This window comes from Rhincodon typus, chromosome 1, assembly GCF_021869965.1.
Source record: "Rhincodon typus isolate 14 chromosome 1, sRhiTyp1.1, whole genome shotgun sequence".
NCBI lineage: Eukaryota > Metazoa > Chordata > Chondrichthyes > Orectolobiformes > Rhincodontidae > Rhincodon > Rhincodon typus.
In genome coordinates this window covers 46,590,038-46,606,790 of record NC_063332.1, presented here as the reverse complement: position 1 = coordinate 46,606,790, position 16,753 = coordinate 46,590,038, and the positions used below count along the sequence as shown (strand labels likewise).

General features: G+C 40.5%; 1 protein-coding gene across 1 annotated transcript in view; it reads right to left on the bottom strand.

Moving 5' to 3' along the window:
- Nucleotides 1-16,753, bottom strand: part of mtmr12 (myotubularin related protein 12) — a 189,259-nt gene that overhangs the window by 16,479 nt on the left and 156,027 nt on the right. The gene's annotated exons all lie outside the window — the stretch shown is intronic.

Below are 16,753 nucleotides of genomic sequence, written 5' to 3'. Positions count from 1 at the left end.
AAGGGGATGCATGTGGTAGTCTGTGAAGATGTGTGTGGGGGTAAGAATTGTAGATGGGGAAAGGGTTTAGGTGGCAGATAACTGGGTGAGGGGAGTAGGGGTAGGGTGTTTCAAAAAAAAACAAGATAAGGCTATCAGTTTTATGATTACCCAGTTTTATAGTTATCTTTAAGCAGATTTTATCATCTCCATTTTCCTGATTAACTATCCATGTGAGTGAACTGAAACACTTCAGAAAATATCTGAAGGTTCAACATGCAAGGTCATTGTCTATTGGAAATTGACATTTCCCAAGCAATTCCCAATGGTCAGTACAAGAGATCTTCGGTGTGTCTCATGGCTCATCTCTCAGGATAGGTTGCTACAATGAATATTTCCAATCAGAAAATCTGGGCCAACTTTTATTAGACAAGTCACTGCACAAATTTCAAATCTTTGAAAACAAGCAGGTGTGTGTGTGTACATAGTACTTTCAAGATGGCCAGATATTTAAAAGCTCTTTTCAGTCCATACACTAGATTTGAAGTGTGGTCACAGTTGTAATGTTACATGAGTAAGTGTGATGACAACATAAACTAGCCAACGAGGAGAGACTGTTCTACTTATATAATGATTGATTACTCTGTGGAATCATTCCGCCCACTCTGCACTGCATTGGAGTGCCTTGGGCTTTGTACACCTTAACTCCATGTAGCTCAATCAGATTCAATGGGAATGTCTTTGGAAGCTCATGAAGATCAGACAGAAGGACAAAATACTGAGATACTCACCTGAGTTGGCATGCCAAGAAACCACATCATATACTGAGACAGTCACAACTGAGTTGGGCTGGTGATTTCTTGGCCCAGTTGAAGCCCTTCAGCGGACAATTAAGGATCATTTTCTGCCTGCCCAAAGTAGTATAGAAGAGTAGGCATTGCTGTCTGCTTAGCTTCAAGGTGCAGCATTGGCTGCCCTGTGGAAGGCACCTCCATCTTGGCAATCACCACCCTCACTTAACTGTAAGCATCCTGCTGTTTCCTTTGCATCAAAATCTCTCTTTCCCTTTTTGATATTTTCTAATCAGTGTTATTACACACCTCTGGTGCAGGAGGGGCTTGAAAGGCTCAGAGATAAGTACACTACCATTACCCTTCAAGACCTCCCTTTCACCCCCTTCAACCTTCAGAGAGCTGATGTAACGTCCGAAATTGGATGGTAAGCCCATTCTCTGCCGACTAGTTGTTTAAGTTTGGAGGATAAAGCTCAGACTGTTATCCCACAGCACAGGCTTTTTTTGCTTCCAATTGACCAGGTTAGAGTTTTGAAGGTCAAGAAGGTAATCCTGTTCTTGATGTCATATTTGAGGTCCCAAGCATCAAAATAGAGCTGACAGTACACTGCAGGACTGAAGGAATGTTTTTATTTGGATAAGACATTAAGTAAGGTTCCCTCTGCCCTGGCAGGTGGACATAAAAGAACCAAAGGCAGTGTTTAGAAAGAAAGCCAGGGAGTCCACAGTGGTGTCTTGTCATATTTTTATTCTACATTTCCGACAACAGTGACCATACTGCAAAATCCCTGAATTAGTAAGGATTTTTGAGACACCCAATGATTAAGAAAGGGGTGAAAAAGAACATTTATATAACACACTTCATGACCTCAGGGCTTCCAAAGTTTATTACAGCCAATGAATACTTTTGAAGTTTAATTGCTGCTGTAATGTAGGGAACACAGCAGCCAATTTACACACTGCAATCATTCCAAAGCTGCACTATATTTTGTTTAAATTGCATGAGATTGAAAAACCTCGGTGGTTCAGTAGGTTCTGGGTGTCCTAGTACACAAATCACAAATTTACTGTGCAGCAAGTGAGTAGCAAAACAAATAGAAATCTGCAATTTATTGTAAAGCAGATGCACCATAAAAATAGTAAAATAACCACAGAATGTGGGAAAAACTCAGCAGTTGAGAGAAACAGAAGTAACAAAGTCCAGTATGACTGTTCTTCATAACTGAAAGATGTTGGAACATGTTTTTTTTAAATATATGTTTTTGACAGAGGCAAAGCCCTAGTGCAAAAGACAAAGGGGTTGTTAAAAGAAAAATGTAAAATAGGTGTAAGATAAGGTGGGAAAGAGAAAGATTACTTTGCTCTAGGCAGAGAAAAACCAAATAAGGCACAACCAAAACAAGGCTATAGAGGTGGGAAAGAACATAAGGAAAAATGGAGAACAGACAAACAGTTTCTGAAGTTTTTGAATTCAATACAGAGACCACAAGGTTGTAAAGTATCCAAGTGTAAAATGAGGGGTTGATCTTGCATTGTGCTTTGTTGGAACATTGCAGCAAGCCCAGGACAGAAATATTAGCACGAAAGCAAAGTGGTTTATTGAAAAGGCATACAACAAGGAAGTCAGGGTCATTCCTTCAGAGTAGAGGTGTTCTGCAAAGCAGTCACCAGCTTGCTTTTGGTTTTTCCCATGTAAAAGGAGACTGTGTTGTGACCAATGATTCAATCTAGTGTATTATAAGAACTACATGTGAAATGCTGCTTCACCTGGAAGGTGCGTTTGTGGCCTTAGACAGTCAGGAGGGAGGATGTAAGTGGTCAAGTGTTACACCTTCTCCAATTACTTGGGAAGGTGCCATGGTGGTATGAGAAAACACCAGGAGTGAACCAAGGTGTCATGGTGGAATCAGTCTCTGCAGAATGCTGACAGTGGAAAAGAAGGGATGATGCATTTGGTGGTGGTATCCTGCAGAGTGTGGCAAAAAAATGGCAGATGGTCATCCTTTGGAGTGAAAAGTAATGACAAGGGAAAACCTACATTGTTCAGAAAAGGAGGGGAAGGGTTAAAGGCAAAAGAAAGAGAGATGTATCGGATATAGATGAAGGCCACCTAACAAAAGACCTTCATATAAGAGGCAGCCAGTGGAAACTGGCAGCATCCAAACAGATGAGAACGGAATGAAATCCTTGCAAGCAGCAGGGTGAGAGTGGTGTAGTCAAAGTAACTGAGAGTTGGGGATGGTAATGGGGGGTGGGGGGAGGTGGTGGTGGGGAGGAGGAGGAGGGTGGTAGCCTAATCTCAGAAATAAAAGCAAAGTCAAGGATGGGAATCAGAAATGGACAAGGTGAAGGTGAAAGGACCACAGAAATGGGAAGCAAAAAAAAAAAACTGATAAATTTACCCAAATCTGGGTGAGCGCAGGAAGCAGTACCAAAAGATATTGGAGAGAGATGTGGGTGGAGGCCCAGGTAGGACGGAAATAAGGAATGTTCCAGATAACCCACAGAGACAAGCAAAGCTGGAATCCATTGTCATTTGCACTGTGCCTCTGCCTCTGTTGAAAGTATAAAAAAGACTTTCAAACACCTTTCAACTATGAAGAGTCATAACAGATTCAAAACATTAATTCTCTTTCTCTCCATAATTTGCTAGTCCGCCTGTGTTTTGCTAGCATTGTGTTTCTTTCAGATTTCCAGCATCTTTTGCATTCAGCCTTTTATAAAAGTTGCTCAGTTTTATTACAGCTATACAGGGCATTGGCGAGACCAAATCCGGACTCCTGTATAGAGATTTGGTCTCGTTATTTGAAAATAAATAATTGTTTTAGAAGCAATTCATAGAAAGTTCACTGAACTCATTCCTGATAGGGTGACCTTTCTTCATAAAATAAACCATATGTCCATTGAAAAATAAAAGGTGATTTTCTTTATGCATTTTTAAAGAAGTACACGTTGCTGGCTGGCCAGCATTTATTGCCCACCCATGGTTGCCCTTGAGTAGGTGGTGGTGAGCTGCCTTCTCGAACCATTGCAGGCCACATGCTGTGGACTGACCAAAGAGGAAGATGTTTTCTCTTTTCAGGAAGACCAAAACTAGAAAACAAATTTAAAGAATAACAGGTCTCCCTGATAAAACAGTGGATAAATGCTTTCTCTCAGATGCTCAATAGCGTGGAGCAGAGGAGATAGAGGGGGGGAGAAAAGAGATTGAAATGGTAAACGGCAGCCAATGTTCCAGCTCTGTACAGCACCCTCAAAGTGCAGCACAGACTCCATTCCACCTGTCTCAGAGGACACAGATTTAAAGTAATTGACAAAAGAACCAACAGCAACGTGAGGAAAGATTTTTATGCAATACTTGTGAGTGCGAAATTCTGTTCCCCACAAGGCCTTGGAGGTCAGGTCTTTAAAATTTGAGGCTGAGCTATAACTTTAAAAATATAAAAACGTAGGTGGTAAACTAGTCTGGAGCAGTGTTTTTAGAGCGGTAAGACTGTGCTATTTTCTGGGTCTGTAGATTGTTAAGGTGCAAAGATGGCCTTCAGTAGAGTGATAGGCTCTTATTCAGAAACTTAAGCAGAAGTTGCTGGAAAAGCTCAGCAGTTCTGGCAGCATCTGTGAAGAAAAAATTCAGAGTTAACGCTTCAGGTCCTGTTGAGGAAGGGTCACTGGACCTGAAACATTAACTCTGATTTTTTTTCTTCAGAGATGCTGCGAGACCTGCTGAGCTTTTCCAGCAATTTCTGTTTATGTTCCTGACTTACAGCATCCACAGTTCTGTTTTTATGTGCTGTTTTTGTTGGAGGTGGGAGATTAGGGACAGTTTCCATGTTACTGATGATTATGACAGTAGGAAATGTGTTTGGTTGTGAATCCTATTGGATCACACGGATTGTCAGAGGCAATGAGGAATTTACAGGAGCTAGGGGGTGTGATGAATGGTAATTGCAGGGAGGGAGATAAACCAAAGATACAGTCAGTAGATGGGTGATCTCCAAGAAAGGTAGGGGAGGGAAGCAGGTGGTGCAGGAGTCTCCTGTGGCTATTCCCATCTCAAAAAAGTATGCTGTTTTGGAAAATGTAAGGGGTGATGGACTCTCGAGGAAGGTAGCATTGACAGCCAGATTTCTGGTACTGAGAGTGGCTCTAATGTAATGAGGGATATGACAGTTTCCAATGGATCGATCATGAGAGGGGACTCTTGTCAGAAGTATAGACATTTCTGCAGCCAGCATCAAGAATATCTCAGATGGTGCAGAATATTCTCAAAGGTGAGAGGGACCAGAGGAAGGTCATTGTACACACTGGAACTAACAACTTAGGAAAAGGACAAGATTTGAAGGAGAGAATATAGGAAGTTTGGCAAGAATTTAAAAAGTAGGTCCTTGAGGGTAGTAATACCTGAATTACTCCTGGTGCCACGAGCTATGAGGGTAGGAATAGGAGGATACAGTAGATGAATGCATGGCTAAGGAGCTGGTACAGGGCAGAAGGATTCACATTTTTGCATCATTGGAATCTTTTCTGGGATAGAAGTGGCCTGAATAAGAAGGGTGGATTGTACTTGAATTGGAAAGGGACTACATACTGGCAGGGAGATTTGCTCGAGCTGCTTGGGAGGGTTTAAACTGGTATGGTGGGGGGAAACCCAGCGAGACAGTGAAGAAACAGAGAAATCAGTCCAATACTGGTACAATTGGGAAAAAGGAGTAAATCAAATAGCCAGGGCTGGCAAGGACAAAAGCAGAGAACGAGGGAGGACTGATAAATTAAACTGCATTTATTTCAGTGCAAGAGGCCTAACAGGTAAGGTAGATGAAATCAGGGTATAGTTGGGAACGTGAGATTGGGATATCATAGCAATTAGAGATGTGGCTCAGGGATGGACAAGAATGGCAGATTAATGTTCCAGGGTATAGATACTACAGGAAGGATAAAAAGGGCAGCAAGCGAGGAAAGAGAGTGGGATTTTGATTGGGGATAGCATTACAGCTGTATTTCAGGAGGATATCCCTGGAAATATATCCAGGGAAGTTATTTGGGTCGGACTGAGAAATAAGAATGGGATAATCACCTCATTGGGATCGTATAGTAGACCTCCAACAGTCAGCTGGAAATTCAGAAACAAATATGTAAGGGGGGATTGTCAGTTATCTCTAAAAATAATACGGTGGTTATGGTAGGGGATTTTAACTTTCCAGATATTAACTGGGACTGCCAGTGTTTAAGGACTTGGGTGGAGAGAAATTTAAGTGTGTACAAGAATTTTTTCTGATTCGGTATGTGGATGTACCTTCTGGAGAAGGAGCAAAAACTTGACCGACTGTTGGGAAACAAGGCAGGACAGGTGACTAAGGTGTCAGTGGGGGCACACTTTGGAAGCAGTGTCCATAATTCTAATAGTTTTAAAATAGCGAGGGCAAAAGGATAGACTGGATCTAAAAGTCAAAAGTTTTAATTTGGAGGAAGGCCAATTTTGACAGTATTAGGCAAGAACTTCCAAAAGTTCATTGGGGGCAGATGTTAGTCGATAAAAGGGGTGGCTGGAAAATGGGAAGCCTTCAAAAATGAGATACTGAGGCCAGAGGTAATATGTCCCTGCAAGGGTGAAGGGCAAGGCTGGTAGGTGTAGGGAACGATGGATGACTACAGAAATTGAGGTTTTGGTTAAGAATAAAGAAGGAAGCACTTGTCAGGCATAGACAGCAGAGATCGAGTGAATCCCTAGAAGAGTATAAAAGCAGTAGGAGTATACTTAAGGAGGAAATCAGGAGGGCAAAAAGGAGACATGAAACAGCTTTGGCAAATAGGGTTAAGAGGAGAATCCAAATGGATTCTATAAATACATTAAAGGACAAAAAAGGTAACTATGGAGAGAATAGGGCCTCTTAAAGATAAGCAAGGCCACCTATGAGAGGAATGGTAGGAGATACTAAATGAGTATCTTGAGTCAGTATTTACAGTGGAGGAGGAGGATATGGAAGATAGAGAACACGAGGAAATAAATACCAACATGTTGAAAAATGTACATGACAAGAGGTGCTAAACATCTTAAAAGGTAGATAAATCCCTGCAACCTGATCAGGTGTACCCTTGAACTCTGTGGGAAGCTAGGGAAGTGATTGCTGGGCCCCTTGCTGAGATATTTGCATCATTGATAGCAACGGATGAGGTGCCGGAAGACTGGAGGTTGGCTGATGTGGTGCCACTATTTAAGAAAGGTGGTAAGGAAAAGCCAGGGAACTATGGACTGATATCAGCAGTGGGTAAGTTGTTGGAGGGGACCCCGAGGGACAGGATTTACATGTATTTGGAAAGGCGAGCACTGGTTAGGGATAGTCAGCATGGCTTTGTGCTTGGGAAATATTGTCTTTCTAACTTGAAAAGAGTTTTTTTTTAAAAGAGGTGACGAAGAGTATTGACAAGGGCAGAGTGGTGGACGTGATCTATATGGACTTCAGGAAGGCATTTCACAATGTTCTTCATGGTACACTGGTTAGCAAGGTTACATCACATGGATTACAAGGAGAAACAGCCATTTGGATACAGAACTGGCTTAAAGGTAGGAGACAGAGGGTGATGGTGGAGGGTTGCTTTTCAGACTGGAGGCCTGTGACCAGCAGTGTGCCACAAGGATCGGTACCGGGTCCACTGCTTTTTATCATTTGTATAAATGATTTGGATGTGAACAAAGGAGGTATGGTTAATAATTTTGTAGATGACACTAAAATTGGAGGTGTAGTGGACAGGGAATCTTACTTCAGAGTACAACAGAATCTTGATCAGATGAGCCAATGGACCAAGGAATGACTGATTGAGTTTAATTTAGATAAATGTGAGGTGCTGCATTTTGGAAAGGCAAATCAGGGCAGAATTTATACACTTAATGGTAAGGTCCTGGTGTATATTGCTGAACAAAGAGACCTTGGAGTGCAGGCTCATAGTTCCTCGAAAGTGGAGTCACAGGCAGACAGGATAGTGAAAGCAGCATTTGGTATGCTCTCCTTTATAGGGAGAGGTTGAATCAGCTGGGGCTATTTTCCCTGGAGCGTCAGAGGCTGAAGGGTGACCTTATAGAGGTTTATAAGTTCATGAGGAGTATGGATAGGATAAATAGACAAGGTCTTTTTCCTATGGTTGGGGGAGTCCAAAACGGTGAGAAGGGAAAGATGTAAAAGGGATCTAAGGGGCAACTTTTTCAAGCAGAGGGTGGTGTGTGTATGAAATGAGCTGCCAGAGGAAGTGGAGGAGGCTGGTACAATTACAATATTTAAAAAGCATTTGGATGGGTGTTTGAATAGGAAAGGTTGAGGGGGATATGGGCCAAATGGGACTAGATTTATTTAGGATAGCTGGTCGGCATGTACGAGTTGGACCAAAGGGCCTGTTTCCATGCTGTATATCTCTATGACGTGGACTTTTGACAGTAGCTTTGATTCTCTTGTCTATGATACAATTGCGAAAGTGATGAGCCTACAACCAGTGCAGCTATAATCTTACTGAATGGTGGGACATACTCAAAAGGACCAAATGGCCTATTCCCATTCCTGATTTCTACACTAAGATCTTAATCTCAGAATGACCAGATAATCAAGTTTTGAATTGTTGACTGAAGAATAAATATTACATATTATACAACTGCAAGTTATTTCTGACTTAATCCAGCATTTTACAACACAATTTCAACCTCGTCAGCAAGGTGCAATAATTTCAATGGTTTTTACAGCGAACATAACATTGTAAAACATGGACATGAATGTCAAGTCAGTGATTGCCAGCGATTTTTATCCACGAGAATTCAAATAAATCTGCAGACCGGTGGTCAATAATCAGAAAATTGGAATTAGATCTTTGTTGGTGGGCACAGACAGAGTGTCCCTGCAGTGCAGAAAGAGGCCATTCAGCCCATCAGGTCTGCACCGACCCTCCAAAGAGCATCTCATCCTATACCCATAACCTCACATTTTGGCATGGCCAAGCCACCAAAACCTGCACATCTTTGGCCTGTGGGAGGAAACCAGAACAACCAGCAGAATCCCACACAGATATGGGAACAATGTGTCAAGGCACACAGCTACCCAAAGGTGAAATCGAACTCTGGTCCCTGATGCTGAGGCAGTGGTGTGCTAACCATTATGCCACCATGCCTGATGGACCAACTACCCTCCTCCTGCGCTATAAACATCAATTGTCTACGAGATTATAAAAAAGTGACTCACAGTTTCTTCACAATGTGCAATAACTGCAACATCTGAATGTCAGCATTTTTTTCTTCATACACAGGTTATGGACAGCACTGGCTCGGCCAGCATTTATTGTCCATCCCTAGTTGACCCAAAGGGTAGTAGGAATCAACCACATTGTCCAAGGTCTGAAGTCACATGTAGGACATACTGGGTCAGGGTAGCAGATTCCTTCCCTAAGGAATAAGCCAGTGGGTTTTTCTGACAATTAACAATTGTTTCATGATCATTAAACTTTGTTGATTTCAAAGTCCACTACGGCATGATTCAAACCCAGGCCCTAGAGCACTACCCAGGTCTCTGGATTAAATTGTCTAGCAATAACAATAAGCCATTGCCTCCCCTATCTGCACAGATGCCAAAAAAACTGCCAATTTCAGAGAGTAATAATAATAAATTTGAACATAATTAGGACTCAAATTTGGGTCATGAGTAATCTACATAGCATTTTCCCCAAAAGATAGCAATTTATATTAAAAAATGTAAAACAAATATGAAACTTTGATTTTTTTTATTTATATTTTAAGTGTAAAAGGAGTTGAATCTAACTGTCGAGAATAGCAGCCATTGTTTGATTTGCCATATAAACCTACATTCCCATACAAAACACACAAACAATAGAATTGAACCATCATCGTTTTTATCTCGTGACATTGCAAGAATTATCTACAAACAAACTGTAACTAACATTTCAAGTAAGAGGATCCTGTGGGAAAATAGAAACCATTTGATTTTTGTTTGAATCACTACATTTGACCTACATGAAACAAAGTTTTTTTTTGTAACTTTTGCTTGAAAACGCCAAAGTGCTGCACAGAATTAATCTTAAGACTGTGTTGACAAACCAACAATTTAATGCCTAAAGCCAAATCCAACACCGAAAAGATTTTTGTTGGAATTTTTTGATGCACACTCATCAGGGCAATTCACAAGCTTACCACTTAGGAAAACAACATTTCTATCGCACAGAAGGAAGGCACAGATCAGTTAAGTGGATTCTGATTGGTAGAAGTGTTGCCATGGAGAATGCCCTGGTTAAAATGATGATTGACAGTTAATTGCCTGGCTTTTGTTTAAAATTTAAACCAGGCAGTTTGAATCAGATTGATCAAGGCATTGCCCTTGAAATAAACCAGCAAGTGACTGTTCCCTATTTTGTTGAGTTGTAACTGTGCGTATGTTCTTTCTGTCTGCAAAGAACAGACACCAGAATGACCAAAGAATTCTACAGAAACAAATTTAGGATAGTCAATCAGGCTGACATTGTTGCAAACACGCATGTGCTGAAATCCACACATTAAAACACAGGATTAAAACACAGGATCCTGGTTCTCTAACCGATCATGATCTAAATCATTGAGCTGGGGTTTTGTCATCTTGTAATCTTGAGGATTTTAACCTATTAATTGCTAAGATTATAAATATTTCAAAGTCAATGGAATTCATAATACAATCCTGAAAATATTCAAATCTGCCTAATGAAGCGAAATATTGATGTTGCAAAACCTAATTAAACTGAAACGTGCAAAACTGTTGTAAATTAATCTGAAGTAAAAAGTTACACTGAAATTTACATGCACAATTTAATAAATTTCCATCATAACTTTGTAATTAATTTGGCAGAGCAAAGCCTTCAGCAAAGATGAAAAAGCACTGAAAGCTTAGAAGAGTAGACTAATAAAATAATTCAACTTAAACATTGGTAGAGCCATAGAGGTGGTAAGAAACAGTTGATATGGACCTACCTTACCCCAGAAGTGAGCCTGTATGTGGAAGAATAAGCCATTAAGAATATATTTATATGTTCATTAAAATATAAAAACAAAATTATGCCTCTAAAACCAGGGAAGATACAAGATTGATTGTGGTTTGAGCCTGAAAGAGTTCTCAACTTGTACAAGAGCAGGATGACTTACACTGTGGGAAAACACCAAGAATTTCTGCCACATGAACAGGGGGCTAAATGAAGCAGAGGAACAGCCAACTCAAATAATTAAATCACTTCCTGCCTCTCTCTTCAGATTTGCCCTTCCTCTCTCGAGAGAGAGCTGTTCCCCAGGCCTCCCTAAACCTCACATTCCTCAAAACCTGCCCTTAGTCTTCAGTCTTTTTCTCTTTTTCCCTCAGTCCTGCCTAATATCTCCCTGCTTATACCAGAGCCAGCCTTGGGCCTGAGGGATTAGCCACTTTGGAGCATTGTGCTACGACCCATATCAACAGAAAATCCCAAAACCCTCATCACACCCAAATTCCCCCAATCACCCAGCCGTGGTGCTGGCCACTAGTGCTGCTGTCCTCATGCGGCTGTGTCTTTTTGCACAAAAGCTGCAGGCTCAGAATCACATACGCAACAGCACCAACACCAATCAGGAATGGGCAGTATCAAGAGGTGACCTCAATCAATTCCTTCCCTCATTCAGGGAAACCAGTATACAGGGAAGTCCATGCCCAGGATATGGGTCATCAAGCCAAATTCAGGACAATCCAGGAAAATGTATAACAACTGATCAGAGTGCTTTAGCACTATTTGTTGCTAATGGTGCAGCTGTTGACTTAACTGGAAAATCAGGACAGTGGATTTTGAAACTCTCATTACAGCATTTTAGGCCTCTCTGGCTCAATAAAACTCAGCACAAACATCATGGGCCTTATTCATATACAAAATATTAGCCTGATATACATTAAATTAAAATTTCCTACAAAAACATGCTTAATTGAGTAAAGGAGCACATTAGTAATCATACTTACCTGGCAAGTAACAAGGAAAACATCCCCCTCAACCTAAAAGCAGAAAACAAACACTGCTGACAAAGTTGGCTTTTGTCTCAGACTACAGACACAAACAGTAGGAATGAGGTAAATTCTCACAGTTACCTCAAGACTAATCAATTTCTATTTAGACAATATTAATACATATTGGATTCTCATGCTCCCATTATAGATTGCCTGGAAATGTAGAAACGTTTACAAACGTCTGCTGACCTCTGATCATCCTCTGTACAAAAATCAAGAGTTATCATTTTAAATTTATGAAGTTTTGCAGTGCCCTGAAAATGGTTAATTTTTGGTATTTAACTCAGTTTAAAAAGCACAAACATTAAAGATAAAAGGCAGTTCACACACGCAATTTTACATTTCCTGATATCTATAGTAGGAAAATGCTAGATAAGAGAATTAAATGTGAGATGTCCAAGTTTGCAGAAAGCAGGATGGGAGGGTGAACTACAAGGATATAGCAGCAATGCATGTGTGATTCGGACTAGTTAACTGAATGGACAAATGTATTATAGATGCAGTATAAATGCAGATTATGGAATCTTCCTCTTTGGTAGTTAGAGCAGAAGGCAGATAATTCAAAATGGCAACAGATCGACAAAGGGGGAGATGCAATGAGACCTCTGTGTCCTTGTACACCAGTCACTGAAAGCAAACATGCAAGTGCAGCAGGTGAAGGAGGCAAATGTTGACCTTAGTAGTGAGTGCAATTGGTTACAGGAGCAGGGATGTTCTGCTGCAGTTGTATAGGACTTGGTGAGACTACACCTGGAGTATTATATGCAGTTTTGGTCTCTTCAGAGGAAAGATGCTTTGGCTTTGGATAGCGTGCAAAGGCTGACCAAATTGAGTCCTCAGATGGCAGGTCAGACATATAACAAGAGACCAGATTGGTTCATACTATATTCACTGAAGCTTAGATGAGGAGAATCTAAGAAACCTATAGAATTCTAACAGAGCTAGACAAAGTGTGTGCATGTTCACAATGACTGAGGAGTACAGAACCAGTGGTCTCAGTCTAAGGATGTCAAGCAGGCCATGTAGGACTGAGATGGGGAGAAATTCCTTCATCCAGACATTGATGAGCCTGTGAAATTCACTACCACAGAAAGTGGTTAAGGCCAAAACATTTAGGCTCTTCAAGGAGGAGATAACTATAGTTCTTAGGGCTCAAAAAATCAAAGGGTATAGAACAAAAGCAGGAACAAAAGGCACTGAGTTGGATGACTAGCTATGACCATAACAAATGGCAGAGCAGTCTTGAAGGGTTTAAATGGCCTACATCTGTTCTTATTTTCTATGCTTCTCTTATATGGATAGTAGTATCATGATCAGAAAAGGATAAACTAACATTCACATAGGCTAACAGATCTGCTTGGGTATTGCTCAATTAAATGGGAATTTGCTTTTTTTTTAAAAAAGGCAAGTTCTATATTCTGTAATGCAAGATGTGGTTTCTCATTTTGTTCAGTTTGAAAATACGTATGGTAAGATTTGCAAATCATTTATGAAACGCTGTCACATGTACTTTGGCAGAACACAAACAGCAAATCTTGCTTCGAGGCATTTGAAACTAATCCATGTCATTATAGAGGTTTATGATGAATCATTTTTGGGCTAAACAACACACCCTCCCATCAAACATTGAAAGCTTTCAATTCAATGAAGCGGTAAGCACCTGCAGAGTACACCAACAGTATCAGCATTTATATATGATGCATCAGCCAGAAAGTCCATAACTCAGATGCTGATGTATTTATTCAGAGACATCTGGATACAGGAATATACATAATTTCTCAGGAAATTTGAGAAGGAATTTAGCTGGTTTCTCACTAAGCTTTATCATTGCTTTGCCCTGCTCTGTTTAGTCTATTTAAAGATTTAAAAAAACTGCTTTGCAATTAGCTGTGGCAATCAGGGTTCCATTGGTAGGGAGGTAGTTCATGGGGTCAGCAGGAATGTATACACTGACTGAATAGCAAAGTCAAACACCACGTGGGTAGATGCAGAAATGACACTCTCTGAAAAAGAAAGTAGAAAGGTAGCACAATATGCAGACCAGTGCAGAAAGGAGACTGGAGGTACGCAGAGGTTTTCATAAAATAGCAGATGTGTGCAACTTGCTAAGAAAGGTGTTTACCAGTGATTTCTGGAATTGTATTTCATTTTTCTGGCATCATTCCTTTGCTCGAGGGTGTTTGGCTTTACACACAAGTCTAGCCTGAAGTAAATTTATGGGAATCCAAGGGCAGGGAAGGAAGGGCCCCTGGACCAGATGGACTACACCCGAAGAGTTCTGAAGGAGACAGCTGAAGAGATAGTGGAGGCTTTAGTGGTGATCTTTCAGGAATCACTGCAGTCAGGGAGGGTCCCAGAGGACTGGAAATTTAACACCCCTGCCCCCCGTCAGGAAATTACAGGCTGATTAACCTGACCTCTGTCATCACTAAGATTTGAGTCCAGTGTAAAGAATGAGCTTTCTGAATACTTGAATTGCATAGTAAAATAGGGCAAAGTCAGCATGGTTTCATCAAGGAGAGCCAACGGAGGTTATCTACATGGACTTCCAGAAGGCCTTTGACAAGGTGCCACACAGGAGGACGCCGAGTAAGGTAAGAGCTCATGGTGTTAGAGGCAAGGTACTAGCATGGATAGAAGATTGGCAGAAAGCAGAGTGGGGAAAAAGGGGGTTCTTCTCAGGATGGCAGCCAGTGACTGGTGGAGTTGATCTGTGGAATTCCTTGCCCAGTGAAGTAGTTGACATTACTTCAGTAAACGCTTTTAAAAAAAAAAGGTAGTTTTTTTTGAACAATAAAGGAATTAAGGGATACGGTGACAACGCGGGTAAGTGGATCTGAGTCCACGAAAAGATCAGCCATGATCTTATTGAATGGCGGAGCAGGCTCGAAAGGCTAGACGGCCTACTCCTGCTCCTAGTTCTTATGTTCTATGAGTTCCACTCGGGTCAATGTTGGGACCACAACTTTTTATTTTATACATTAATGATCAAATGAAGGAACTGAGGGCATTCTGCCTACATTTGCAGGTGATACAAAGATAGGTGGGGGGACAGTAGTATTGAGGAGGCGAGGAAACTGCAGAAGGATTTAAAACAGATTGAGAGAGTGGGCAAAGAACTGGCAGATGGAGTACAACATAGGGAAAGTGTAAGGTCATGTATTTTGGTAGAAGAGAAGCAGACTATTTTTTAAGTGGGGAGATAATTCAGATAACTGAAGTGCAAAGGGACTTGGGAGTCCTAGTCCTGGATTTTCTTAAGGTAAACTTGCAGGTTTAGTCTGTAGTTAGGAAGGCAAATACAATGTTAGCATTTATTTCGAGAGGACTAGACTATAAAAGCAGGGAGGTACTTCTGAGGTTTTAAAAGGCTCTGGTCAGATCATGTTTAGAATATTAAGCAATTTTGGGCCCTATATCTCAGGAAGGACGTATTTGGCCTTGGACTGGGTCGAGAGGAGGTTCATGAGAATAATCTCAGGAATGAAAAGCTTAATATGAGGAATGTTTTGAGGACTCTGGGTCTATACTCAACAGATTTTAGAAGGATGGTGGGGGGGATAAATCTAATTGAAGCTTACAGAATACTGAAAGGCCTGGATAGAGTGGATGTTGGGAAGATGCTTCCGTTAGCAGGACAGACAAGGACCCGAGGGCACAGCCTTAGAGTAAAGGGAAGACCCTTTAGAACAGAGAGGAGGAGAATCTTCTTCAGCCAAAGAAAGAAAGAATGGTGAATCTATGGAATTCATTGCCACAGAATGCTGTGGAGGCTGGGTCATTAAGTATGTTTAAGACGGAGATAGATAGGTTTTTGATTGTCAAAGGTTGCAAAAGGAGAAGGAGTGAGAATAGGTTTGAGAAAATTATCAGCCACGAGTGAATGGCAGAGCAGACTCAATGGGCTGAACAGCCTAGTTTTTGCTCCTTTGTCTAATGGTCTTATCTTATAGGGCAGGAACAATTACCAAGAACATTAAGCAATTTAATTTGTTGGCTGAGTCGTGTTTCCTCATTGCTCAGCTTTGTTTTTGAAATTATGGTTCTGATTGGATTTCTCCCTGAAAATATACATCTTCTGGTATTTTGCAATGCAAATAAAAAAGAAACTAAAAATAGAAGGGAGTTTCTTAAAAAAAATGAACATTTATATTTGATCTTATTTTTAAAAGACAACTTAACTGAAGTAACCTGTATGAGTTATACTAATATACCAAAATTAGTAAGTATTATAATTTTACTCTCGCAATCCAAAATATCAATAACAAATTAAGACAATTAATACTGAAAGTCTCTACAGATTATAAACATAAATATTTATCATCTTGTTAAACACAACTCCATACTAGCAAGCTGCCAGGACATCTGCACAGAATACTATGACAACCAAAAAGTAAAATGGTTACAAGCAGCATTGTCTAAAATGTTCACAGGAAAACATTTTAAACACCACAGTTCAAAAAGGTTCCTTTTGTTACTAAGAGGGCTGGAATTTCCTTTCAGACTGCATGAATGAAAAGTTATGAAGTAGAAATGTAGAACAAATAAGAAAAAGCAGTTACAACTAAATGAAGATGAACTCATTTTTTAAAAAAATATGATGATTTTGAGGGAAGTAGTTACATTTCAGTTAGACCAGACTAAAGGCACAATTCAGGGACACAACATTCTCTCAAAATGATAGGTTTAAAAGGCTCAACTCTATGTTTCATAGAATGTCTTCACCATGTCGAAATTTACAAGATTATAGGTGTCCCTGCTTTCTACACAATCATTAATGTACCATAATAAGCCAACAGTATGACAGCAGGCTTCATTATCATAAGTTAGCGTTAAGAACAGAGAAGGTCATTCCAACCTCAAAACTTAGATCTTAATGCTAGAGATCTCAGATTCAATCAGAGCTTCTGCATAATGCTTCCTTCCTTGACATCAAAGCAGTAAC